Below are 13,235 nucleotides of genomic sequence, written 5' to 3'. Positions count from 1 at the left end.
CCCCCCCACCCTTTTTTTTTTCAAACTTTACTTTTTGTAACCAGATACAGGTTGGATGTCTTAGTATGTTACGCTAATGAAGTTGATAACGAAGAAATACACTATAGGTGTTTACTTGAAAGAATATCTCTTTATAATGACTTGTTGAAGACTCCAAATCAATTTTAGTAGCTCGTAGTGCTATGGAGAACTGATGTTTTAGAGGACTTAATGATTTATAATCAAGAAATGTTTGGTGTGCATCAGCATATTGGGAATTTGAGTTAAATAATATTATTAATTTAAGAAGTTTGGATGTATAATTATACAACCCAGATTGACTTTAGATTCTTTGTCCCGTTTCAGCAACAAACTTTAATTGACTTTGTGTTTTTTTTAATGTTCTTTTTCTTTTCCCCCCTTATTTTGACAGATCTACTTATTTGATGAGGTTGGATTAATTCTAACTTAGCTTAAGCATCATGTTCATGAATGTTCAATTCATTTCTCTGCTTCACTGATGCAACAAAAACATAGGATAAAGTCAAAAGAGTTCTCTCAATACTTTTCAATTCATTATGCAGTCTTTGTAAATGTCGTAATAAATTTAGGGCATGGGTAATTCTCATATTCACTTTCTTTTTTGTTTGGTCATAGTAGAAACCTCAAGTAATGTTGCTCTGAAAGCATTATCAAATTTTGCCTACTAGTGCACTTCCCAGTCTTTGCCAGTTGAACTGCAGATTACTTTTTGTCTCAAGACCCTTGCCATAAAGTATTTCATATTTATCCTCATATATTTTGTTAGTTCAACAGATATCATAACACAAATTACAATATTCACATGGTCAGATTTATCTTCTCCACTTATGTAATTTGGATAGTGTTACAACTTTGGCACTAAATTTACTCTTGTGTTGCATGGATGTGCAGATGCAGGACACAGACGTGGAGATATATGGGTACCATACTTAAATATGTGAAATCTTGAAAAACTTAGGCTATCAGTAATGATACATCACGAACATGGACATAAGAACTAAACAGCATCCATCCCTATGAATGCAATCTATATAAATTCTAGATCTCTAATAATATAAAGCATGGATGATGGAACTAAAAATTACCATCCATGCAATCTATATAAATTCTAGATCTCTAATAATATAAAGCATGGATGATGGAACTAAAAATTACCATCCCGAATCCAACTAATTTCAAGCTGATTCTAATAATATAAAGCATGGATGATGGAACTAAAAATTACCATCCCGAATCCAACTAATTTCAAGCTGATTGAAGGCTGCACAGATGTTGGATGCATCAGATACATGTCTACCGTAGCAAGGGTCTTGTATGTGTCAGGGTGAGGGTGAGTACAGGAGCCTTTGATGTGTACTCATGAGACATAGGCTTTCTTTCATCCTGAATAGCCAATTCTTTACCTTTATCCTAAAAATTACTTGACAAATTCAAATTGACCTGACCCTAATGCTAAAAGTGTTAAAAAAAATTTCCCGCCATATCCATCTTGTTACCTCATCATGATCATGATTCATGAGTAATAAATTCTTCCACTTCTATCCTTAAAGTTCCAAATTGCCTGGTGGGAATGCTAACTAGAAGTTTTGCTCTATCTACCTGGCCATATGGAGTCACAGAGAGAGGGGTGATCTGTTATCTGCTCCACAAAGCCACGTGTTTAGCATCGTGCTACAAGTTTTGCACTGACCTTATCCTCACCTGAGTAGCAAATGCTCCAACAAAGTACTTTGTAAGTAAATTTAGTTGCCTGATCCTAATGCTAAAGTGTAGAATTTTTTTTAAACAAATAGAGAAAAGCTGTACAAAGACATAAGTATCTTTGTGGTAACAGCAGTTAACTTGGCAAATTTTAACACAATAAATTATTCATATGCTGTACAGACATAAGAATGTTAACTGCCGTTGGTTTAGGCACTTGCTGAGTCATTAGATGAAGTTATAAGTTCCCTGTTCCTCAATGTGTCGCTTTTAGTTCTTCTGGTGTATCAATTTGTGCTTGTATCATATCTGATTCTCACGTTTCTTTGTCTATGAGTAGTTTACTGAAATGTATGTTTTAAGTCAGAGTTCTGTGAATCTTTATAATGTAGTTCTGTGAACAGATGACGTTGATTCATCCGAAAAGAAGCATGAACATAAGTTTGATGCTGATGCTGAGGAAATGATCAAGACTGTGAAACATGCAATGGAGAATGGTGAAGGATGCCGGGTACATCTTTCCTATGGTTATTAGTTTAAAGATTTTGTATTGACGATGAGAGGTTTTTATTATCCTTTCCTTTTAGAAAGTAATCACGAAGTTTATTTTTATACAGGTTTATGGAGTATTAGATGTTCAGAGGGTTGCTGGGAACTTCCATATCTCTGTACATGGGCTAAACATTTTTGTTGCGCAACAGGTTGCATCACTGACGCTCTATTACTTTTGAATTTGTATCTATCTTTTCCCCTGGATCTGTGAAGTAAATGCCTTTGGAACACCTTCCGGTTCCATTCCTACATAGGTGTCATATCATACCTACAAGAACCATCTGAAGACTGATAGAGGGCCTCTTTTATTAATAGGAGTATAGGACAGTCATTGTAGCCCTGAATATAAAAACTTGCCAAATTTTGGCAAGAAAAACAATTGCACAGTCTGACAATGTGCTCAAAATAATCATCGTTGTTGCCATCATAAAAAAAATCATTGTCCTTTCCCATCAAAATGAGGGTGGTTAGGGAGCCTTAGATTGAGAGGGCTCAGTGTAAAAAAATTACAATTGCTAGAAAATGAAGACCTGCAATGTTTCGTGTCAGTGGAACTAGGCAAGTGAGTCTTTTCAAAAGCCCAGTACGCCATTTGTCAGTAGAAAAATTATCGTGTCAGTGGAACTAGGCAAGTGAGTCTTTTCAAAAGCCCAGTACGCCATTTGTCAGTAGAAAAATTATCTTATTTTTTATGTGGTATAATATGTGGTTTTCAAAAGCCCAGTACGCCATTTGTCAGTAGAAAAATTATCTTATTTTTTATGTGGTATAATATGTGGAAGTATGTGGTATAAGCTTTATGTGAAGAAGTTGAGTATTTCCGAGTCTTAAGAAAAAGGACGATAAGAAATACAAGAATGCTGCCATCACACTAATTTTATATTATTTCTATATTAGGAATGTAAACAAATACAAATAATTTGATCCGAAATGTACTCCATATCCATAATTTGTAGGTATCCTTATCCACTCCATTTAGAATATGACTACAGATATAGATGGTGTTAAACTATTTGGTATGCAAGAGTATGTGCAATCTCATGTAGATTAAGTCTATTTATCTTACGTAATTTAACAGAATGGCTTTCTTATTGGAGTATACATGTAAGCTGCTACATGTTTCCTTTAATTTCGCCCGTGCTCAATAATATACATTTGGTTTATGGATCCCATCTAAATCTTGTTCTTCTTTTATTCACTAGAAGAAAATAACTACGCATAAGATTATACCAACATCTTCTCTGTACTCCGTTTATACTACTAGCTGGCATTCAATAAGTGTCTAGTAAGTGGTGAATTACGCTGATGATGTACGTCTGAAAACCATTGGCATTCAATATGTGTCTAAAGTGGTGAATTAAGCTGACGATGTACATCTGGAAAACCATTGCTTTTAATATAACAAATGCACACAAAGGGCAGTGGCATTCAGAGCATCTCCAACAGCTTCCCCATTTCCCACTTTTGGAGAATTTAGTTAGGTTTTTGGTCCAACAGATTCCCCATCTCATTCCCCAAAATAGGGATGGAGGAGAAAAAATGGGGAAGCTTCCCCAAATCTGCAGCATTCTCCAAATTTTTGGAGGAAAAAAATAGATTCTTCAAAATGGGGATGCTATTGGAGTTGGTGTAAAAATAATTTGGAGAATATGACTTTTGCTTTTCCATTTTGGAGAAAATTTTAGAGAAGCTGTTGGAGATGACCTCAGTAGTAGAAAAGTGCTAAAGTTTTGATAACCTACAAGGAATAGGACCTCGAGAGCTCTGCTCTACTCCAGGTTTAGTTAGCAAATTCTCCAATGTGTAGCAACATGAAACTACTGGACACCACATTTCATAGCTTCAAGGTAAAGTCTGTGGGGGATGTTCAAGTAAAAACCATTGAAGTAAATCTGGTAGAATTATCGGTATGATCCACATATATTATTAGATTCTTATCAATTTTCTTTAGATTCAGATGAATAGATTGAAACTACTTTAATTTAAGCATGGAATTTGTATTTATACACTTGTTTGATTTAGGGTCCTTCCATTTTTTTCTTTTTTACTAGTATAGTGCACGTGCTTTGCACGTGAGCATATCTATTTTGTTTTATGTTTTTCAAATTTTTTTTTGGCTGCAAAATAATGAAATGACTTGTATAGCAATATAAATTCTAAACAACTACAATTTTGTTTAAATGAATAAATTATACGATAAAATTGTGTATAAAGAATTGTATGATTAATTATTATAGTTCGGATAATTGTTCTAATTTATTCATAATATATCATAATTTATTAAAATAATTATAATATATTAAATAAATTCTTCTCTTTTAAGTAGAATAATATTATACATAGCATAATTATAATAGTTAGTAACTACATTTTAATTTCATAATTAGTTTATTACACTATTAATTAATAATTTACTAAATTGTATAATTATTAAATTACAATGTAATCTATTAATTTAAAAATACTGTTAGAATTATTATACTATTAATATTATTACAATTGCAATAAATACATATTGTTTTTCATATTATTATCATACTTTTAAAAAGGCTAATAAGATGAAAGATAACAAGTAGTACTCCATAAGAGGTGAAATCCAAGGACATCATGCATAAGGCTAATGATTTTTTATTATTTTAAATTTTCTAGAATTTTAAATAATATGTGAAGATAAACTAGGGATAAATTTCAAATTTTCTATTAAATAACATATAATTAAATAATAAAATAATAGTGTGACCAAATATTTAGAATAAGTGAGGAAATGCATAATTAGTAAGAGGTTATATATAATTAGTGAATGATTAATTACAACTAATGACATATTTGAGAATTATACAACTTAAAAAAGCAAAAATGGAAATCAAAAGTTTTGACAAGGCAATCCTCTTTTATATGTAGTATATATTATGTGGGAAGAAAGTGGAGATCAAGTAAGGAAAAATTATAATTTTCTTAAATTAAGAACATCCAATTTTTCTTTTTCTTTTTCATTTTTTTTTTCACTTTTCTCGAGTCAGAAACGTTTTGGTAACAATTTTTTAGAAAATATTCTCACGTTTATTTTATAAATCATGCTTAATATGATTGTACTGATTCTGACTGGCGGTCTCTTTTGACTACTAATATTTGCATTATGTATGATCTAAATGCGGCATGAAAATAAGTGAATAACTATAAAGCAAAACTGGTATTTAAGATTTCTTGCAGCACTATCATGTCCTACCAGTTCGAAGAACTTTCCTTCCATCCCTCATCTTTTGATATGTGTGTGTGCATGTATTGTGTTGTAGTTGTCTGTGCTGTCTTTTCTTTCTGTTTCTTTCTGTGGGTGTATGTGGGTGTGGGTGTGGGTGTGTGTTTGGGGTGGGGGCACTCTACTTTAAGAGATCTCACTGGCCATAACAGTCCACGTTCTGTATATTAATAATTCTCAAATCTATTCATTGAGACAATATACTTATGTAGATGTGACTTTCTAAATATTCTTGTGCTGAACCGTTAGATGGTTACATTTGAAAAGAAAATTTTCTGACTTTTATCTTAGCTGTTTTATGTTTTATGCACAGATTTTTGGAGGTGCATCAAATGTGAATGTAAGTCATGTCATTCATGATTTGTCATTTGGCCAAAGTACCCAGGATTCATAATCCACTTGATGGAACTACACGGATCCTACAAGATGCGAGTGGAACATTCAAATACTACATTAAGGTAAACTGTCACGGCGTCTCTTATAATATTCGTAGGCTGCATCAAATTTCACGCTCTGAAACAGCCCCCCCCCCCCCCCCCCCAAAAAAAAAAAAAAAAAAAAAGCAAACCTTGGTAGAAATGTGGATACGGCATTATGCACTAAATGTACTCTATCCTCTTTAATCACTCTACATCTGCAAAATTATAATAAACCATCTAGATTATCCTCAAAACTGAATTTGATTGAATTTGTTTGGTTAGATAACCCCTTACATTTAGCGTATTTTTGCTCTACATAGTTGTCATTGTTTATTTTCTTCTTTTTCAACATGGGTTCCAAGTTTGTGGATGTCATGTTCAGTTCCCGTGGAGTTTGGAGATCATTCGTTTGATTTAGCAGTATTAAGGACACTATGAAAATAGTTTTAGCTATGGAAGAACCCTAGTAAAGGTCCTTTTTTTGCTTTTTCTTTTTCTTTTTTTTTCCTGAACTTGGTGGGCACACAGCATTGTAATCAGTATAGAAGGCATAACAAATCAACTAAATCTTTGCTTGTATGGCAGGCATATGCATACTCGAAATTGCTTTTTACACCTTAGCATTATTTACTTGCTTGAGAAAGTTCTTTTTATTGTGGTGCAGATTGTCCCGACTGAATACAGGTATCTTTCGAAAGATGTATTGCCAACAAATCAATTTTCAGTCACTGAGTATTTTGTCCCCTTACGTGAGACTGATAGATCCTGGCCAGGTTTGTTCTTCATTCTAAGTCTAGTTGATCTTCATGTTACTTATTATATTTCTCTCTGTGACACTGTATCCCCTTTTCCATGATATAGCTGTTTACTTCCTCTATGACCTCTCACCTATTACCGTTACAATAAAGGAAGAACGTCGCAGTTTTCTCCATTTCATCACTCGTCTTTGCGCAGTTCTTGGTGGTACCTTTGCTCTGACAGGTATGTGTGTATGTCTAATGCAATTGCTGTTTCCAATTTCTTTTCCTGTACGTTTATCTGTTTGTGATGTAAAAGAGCTTTTGAATTATGTAGAATTGAATAATGTTCTACGTAGCAATAGTTTCAAGACCAGTCCATAGATTCTCTTTACAATGTTCTGCATATTCTGCCCGTTTTTTATTTTATTATATTTGACTATATAAACATCCTAGATGCTTGTCAGTAATGAATTGATTATTAAAAAATTTGAAAGTTTGAAGAAAATTAAGCTAGTCTAACATTATAGTTGTTGCTGAACCTGTTTCAGTACTATGGTAAGAAAAATCATTTCTGGTATATGCATAGTCCTGTGGACAATGATACGTTTTCTGTTATTATGTAGTTCTGAACCTAATTTCTAACATTAAATACCCGTTTATCTCCAATAGGAATGCTCGATAGGTGGATGTACAGAATTATTGAGGCACTGACAAATACGAAGTCGCGAAACGTGAGGAGGTGACATGAAACTGTGCAATAATTTGAAAGGAGGGCAATTGATGAGCAGAGTTAGAGGTCCACATCATCAGCGTACTTTTCCTATAGATCGCAAGGTCGTATTGGTGGATCCAGGGGGAATCACATATGCACAATTGTATTCTGTGTGGAGGGTTTTGAGAGCACACTTAAAACTGTGAAATTACATTTCGTCAAAATGTACAATAGCAGAACACATGCCTTTGGTTACAGGATTTGTTGTTTCAGTGGTGTTAACGTTAAGCATTAGAATTTTATAGCGTGTGTCAGGTGACAATTCATTTTTTTGTTATGTAAGGCGAGATCTTTGGGAACTATTTCCTCCTACTTTCTCGCTCTGATGTATCTGAAATTGTTACGTAAATATTCATCTCTAAAGCCCCTGGCTTGAGAACTCAGAATAGATCTGGCTATGTTAAATGTCTTGGATAACAGGATTTTTATAACAAAAAAAAAAGTGCTTGTTAATTGGAAAAAGCCTGCTAGATGGGCTTATAAGCTCCACAGGGATGGCGTCGTGCTGCAGAATCTCAACGTGCGGTGATTCGAGATAGAGAAGGGAATCTAGCGGTTGCAAGATCAGATAAAGTTTGGCGATGGCTCAATCTTTTTGGGCTGAGCTAAAGGATCTAAAGGAAGGTTTAGTTCTGGGACGAGATAGAGGTATTTCTCAAGATCAGATAAATTTGTTTTGATTAATCTGATCATAGATTCCTCCGCCCCTCAATGGCAATATCCTTCCCTATGGAAGGAGGTTAGGAATTTATTATCTGTCATGGCTTTTGTTATCCATCACATTTATAGGGAAGCTTATGTCATATCTGACAGGTTGGCAATATATGGAGCTAGAAATTGCAACCTTGCTATTGTCAATTCCAACTTGGATCTTCCTCGAAGCATTATATTTTTGGGGTCCCTCTCACGTTAGAAAGAAGGTTATTTCTCAAATTGGTGTAACCTTTGTTTTTATATAAAAATTATATTTTTAAATGGAGTCATTCTACATAAACCATTTTTGTTTGTCAATTTATATATTAACCACATTTAAATGGTTTTTTTTTATTACAATCAATCGTCTAGACTCACTTTTCAATTAATTTTTTTTTGGTTTTGCGATTATGATTAGTTGTCAAATACCAAGTACATTAGAGGAATGATCCTTGATAGAGGTTGGGTGGATTCAATTACCACTTTTTATTTAACTAAAAAATGGATCAAGATGCTCGGTTGCAACTAAAACCCTTCCAAAGATAATTTACGTATAAATTGACAATCAAATATAGTTTTTATAAAATAATTCTATTTTAAAGATGGTTATAGGAAGAAAGAAAAAACCTTTATAATATAACAAGAAAGGCAAAGAGCCGGTCACTCAGTCTAATAAGAAAGAAAAAGTTCACACATGCATAGGTAGTCCTGTCCATCCGAGCCGGCCCGGACCCGGTTTGGCCTGGCCCGAAAAATCGGGCCCGGGCCGGGCACAACCGGAGCCCGAACCGGGGCCCGGTTGCCCCGGGCTGGTCCGGATTTTTCTACTATTTTTTATTTTTTTAAAATCTCTTTAAATTTTAAAATATACATAAAAAATTACAGAAAATGCTAATAAAAAACAATAATATTATTAATAACTTGAAATGACATAAATTATAAATACAAAAAATTATAAAAATGAAAGATGATAAAAATAACTTTTTTATTAATAATTAATAAATCCTTTACAAGTATAAATTTATTTCGGAATTCATCGTATCACAATAGATGAGTACATCCCAACTAGGTTGACACCTACTCACCTATATCATTATCATTTGCAATTGCTTTCAAAATAATTCATTACAAATTTAAAGCTAAGAAATAAAAATTATAATTTGATGAATATTGTTTAATCTTTATATCTATCTGCTAGTCCCAACTCTTTAAATTTATCTTAGATTCCAGCCATCCGATCGATGCCTTGCGTTCGCTTCTCGTACCTCCACCAATCTTGTAAGCACATCACCGTTTGTACAGTATACAGATCTAAGCATGACCTGTGGTCATCGATCAAACGTCCTGCTATGCTGAAGGCGGATTCCGAAGCCACCGTCGAAACCTACACTGTTAGTAAGTCACAAACCATGGTGAAAAGTATAGGATATGAAACTGATCCATATACTCTCCACCATTGTAAAATATCTAAAGCATTTCCTTGATATTTAACTAAAGAAGCAGATAAATATTCATCTATTTTAGAAACTTCTAATGATGATCCAAGTTCAGATCCACCAGTTAGCTCAGCTACCATTGCATACCTATCAAAACTTACACTTTTACATCGGCTTGAGCTCGAGGGCGCCGAAGCTGCAGACTGTTGTGCAGTTACACCATGTCTTGCTGCATACTCATCATATAAGGTTTGAAAATAATTTCTAATAGCTAAATGATGAAAAATAGCAGTAAGGGTGGATCCATCATCTAAGTCTATAATTTGTCTATCATACAATGATTGTAACAAACTTCGAAGGCCAATATCCTTCAAACATGGATCAATAAGAACCCCCAAACCAAAAATATGAGGAATATGCCTAAAATACTTATTAAATTTGCTCTCCATTTAAAAAATTATAGCTCCAAAAGTATCATTCATACGATATTTGGCAATTTTTTTTAAATATTTAAAATTTGTAAAACAGCTAAAGTAATAGTTGGATAATAACAGCCAGATAATAACATTATAGCATCATAAAAAACTTGTAACATCTCATTTAAATTACATATAATTGTCCATTCATCTTTAGTTATTCCATAAGTGCTACCATAGCTAGAACTAGAAGCATAATAATTTATAAAATCTTTATAATTTCTTTATATTCTATTGCCACACTTAACATTGCATGGGTGAAATTCCACCTATGGTCAACATCTTTTGGAATTAGTCTGAGCTTATATTTTTTTCTTTTACAAAATTGTTTCCATCTTTTTAAGTATTTGTTCAGAAGCATTATGCATATAAGCAACTGTCCTAACCTTTTCTATTATGGGTTTAATTCCAGTAAATACACTTTGAACAATTAAATTTAAAATATGACAGATACATCTAATATGGAAAAGATCACTATGACATGGAAATGGCAATGACATAGTTATTTTGATAAAATCAACAGCTACATTGTTATTACTTGTATTATCTTAGTAAAAAAGAAAATATTCTTTGATCAATTTTTAGTTTCATAAGTTCTTCAATTATTAAATTTGTAATATTAATACCGGTATGTGTCTCTTCAATTGCAATAAAGGAAATAACTCTTTTAAACATTTGCTAATTTTTATCAATCCAGTGTGCTGTGATACATAAATAACCAGTTTGTGCTCTAGATGTCCAAATATCAGAAGTTAAAGAAAATCTACAGTTTAAATTTTTAAAATAAGAAATTATTTTCCCTTGTTTTTCCTGATAATATTTTAAAATATCACGTTGACAGGTTTGACGAGAAAATTTTGTAAATGCGGGATAAAAACCATCTCTAAACATATCTTCAAATTCATCTTCTACTAATTTAAAAGGAATGTTTTTAAGAATGATAAACCTGATGACGCATTTTCTAGCTCGGGCAGCGTCATAATTCCAACTACCGAGACTACCAGAAGAGGAGGATTGGGAAATCATACATTGTCGGATATCACCTTGAGGATTCTGGCCTTTGTTGTGTTTTTCTATATGACGTTTGAGGTGGTTGGTGCCACTCTTATGATGAGCTTGGAAAGTCTTGCCGCACAACGCACATTTAGCCTTCTGGGTGAGGATCCTACCGTGTTCATCCTTGGTGACGTCTATCTTCTCGAAAAAATTCTACACATCGGATCTCGGTCTTTTAGGAGCTCTTGGTGTAGAATCGTCACCACCGAATTCAGGATTAACACCGGTAGGATCGATATGAGTAGCTGTTGTAGAAAGACTCATTTCAAGATCGGTAGGAGATAGGTTTTGCTCTTCATAATCAGATTCGGAAGCCATTTGATGGAATGATTAGAAAGTATAAGAGATTATTAGAGAGTATAAGAGAGTATAAGATTGAATAATAGAGTATTAGAGAGAAGTATATGAGTTTTGGTGTGAAGAGAAGAAGTGAAACCCCCCCTCTATTTATAGAGGCAGCTTCCTAGGTAAATGACCAAAAAACCCTCACCATATGACCATTTTGACTGTTTTTGGGGACAAAACGGTCAAAAATCAAATCTGGTCGTTATGGCTGAGCCAGTCCGACCCGGCCATAACAGTCACTTGGTGAACGTTGACGCCGGGCCGGGCAGGGTTGACCCGGCCCGACCTGGTTTTTGCTCGCAACGATGACCTTCGGTGAGCGTTGCTGCCGGGTCGGGCTTCGGATCCGGGCCGCCCGACCCGAATTTGTTGCCCGGCCAGTCCTATTCCGGGCCGGGCCCAGGCCCGGGCGTCGGCGAACCGGCTTGTACTCGGGTGTAGGTAATAAAAATTAGCTTTAATCCCTATCAGAGAAGTTCAGAACAAGACTACTAAAACCTCGCCCGAAATAGCAAAAAAGGAAAAATACTGATATCTCTCAAACCGGAAGGAATTTGGCGAAACGAACGGAGGCAAATCGAACCCTTTGGGTCGGTTTGGTCAGCTCCGTCTCGTCGATAGGTGATTTTCATATATAATTCGTCAAATTCTGACTTGCTATTTGAAAATTATGGCATGTTCTTCATAGCATGTTCTAGAGCTCGCCTGCAAAGGAGTTTAGCTCGCCTGAATGAGGCTGGCTCGCTTGCACAGCCTCGCATGCCAAGCTCGCCTGACAGTTAGAAGCTCGCCTGCATGCTTGAAGCTCACATGCATGCTTGAAGTTCGCCTGCATAAGACAAGCTCGCCCGACGGCTGGAAGCTCGCCTGCACAAGGATAGCTCGCCCGACAGCTGGAAGCTCGCCTATATGATCCAAGCTCGCCTACACGCTTGAAGCTGACCCGTTTGCTTGAAGCTCGCCTGTACAAGGCAAGCTCTCCCGACAGCTGCAAGCTCGCCTGTTGTAGAATCTCCAACTCGCCTGAAGGCTGGTCAAGGTCGTCAGCCGTCCACTTGAGGTATGGGAGCGGTCACATCAGTGGTCACATCCCATGTTTCAAAGAAGAGAGTATGGTACTCCTTATCCCATCAGTGCTCACGTCCCATAAATTAAGGTTTGTCTCATCAGTGGTCACATCCCACAAGTTAAGAGGGAGAGCATCGTACTCCTTACCCAGGCGTGGTCATATCCCACAAATCAAGAGATTGGCCATGACTCTCCTTTTCTATAAATAACGACACTTGGCTACATGAAAAGAGGTCTTTGGTCTTCTTGAGGACTTGGACCTTTTGAGGGGCTGGCTTGGTCTTGGTCTTCTTTAGAACTTGACATTTTAAGTGGCAGGCTGGATCTTCTTTGGGATAGCCCATTCGACATTTTTAAAAGCTCAATCTGAACTCTCAGATTTGAAGACTCTTGGCTCATTGACTCAACAAACTCTTGCATTGTAGCCTTCTCGGTGCATTCTGCATTGATACTCATCAAGCTCGGGCATTCGAACTCCAACCGTAACTTCGATCGGATCGTCCAAAGGAAGCAAACTCGGCACGAACTCCGAGGGAGGCGTCCCACCGCTGCCGAAGAACCCACGTTAAATATGAAGGGCCATTCCCTTCTCTGTTGTAAAACGTTGATTGTAGAAGCCATTCTTATAAACACAAACGACCTCTCGAACGGGAAGTCAATTTTTTACACCCAACACCGGGCTCGGAACCCAACTTGGCCC

At 35.5% G+C, this 13,235-nt stretch overlaps 1 pseudogene; it reads left to right on the top strand.

Moving 5' to 3' along the window:
* The window catches only part of LOC109850870, a 12,104-nt pseudogene extending 4,343 nt beyond the window's left edge, over positions 1–7,761 (top strand).

Source organism: Asparagus officinalis, chromosome 7, assembly GCF_001876935.1.
Source record: "Asparagus officinalis chromosome 7, Aspof.V1, whole genome shotgun sequence".
Lineage (NCBI taxonomy): Eukaryota > Viridiplantae > Streptophyta > Magnoliopsida > Asparagales > Asparagaceae > Asparagus > Asparagus officinalis.
Note: the sequence above shows the minus strand (reverse complement) of the source record. Positions and strands in the feature narration are given on the sequence as shown.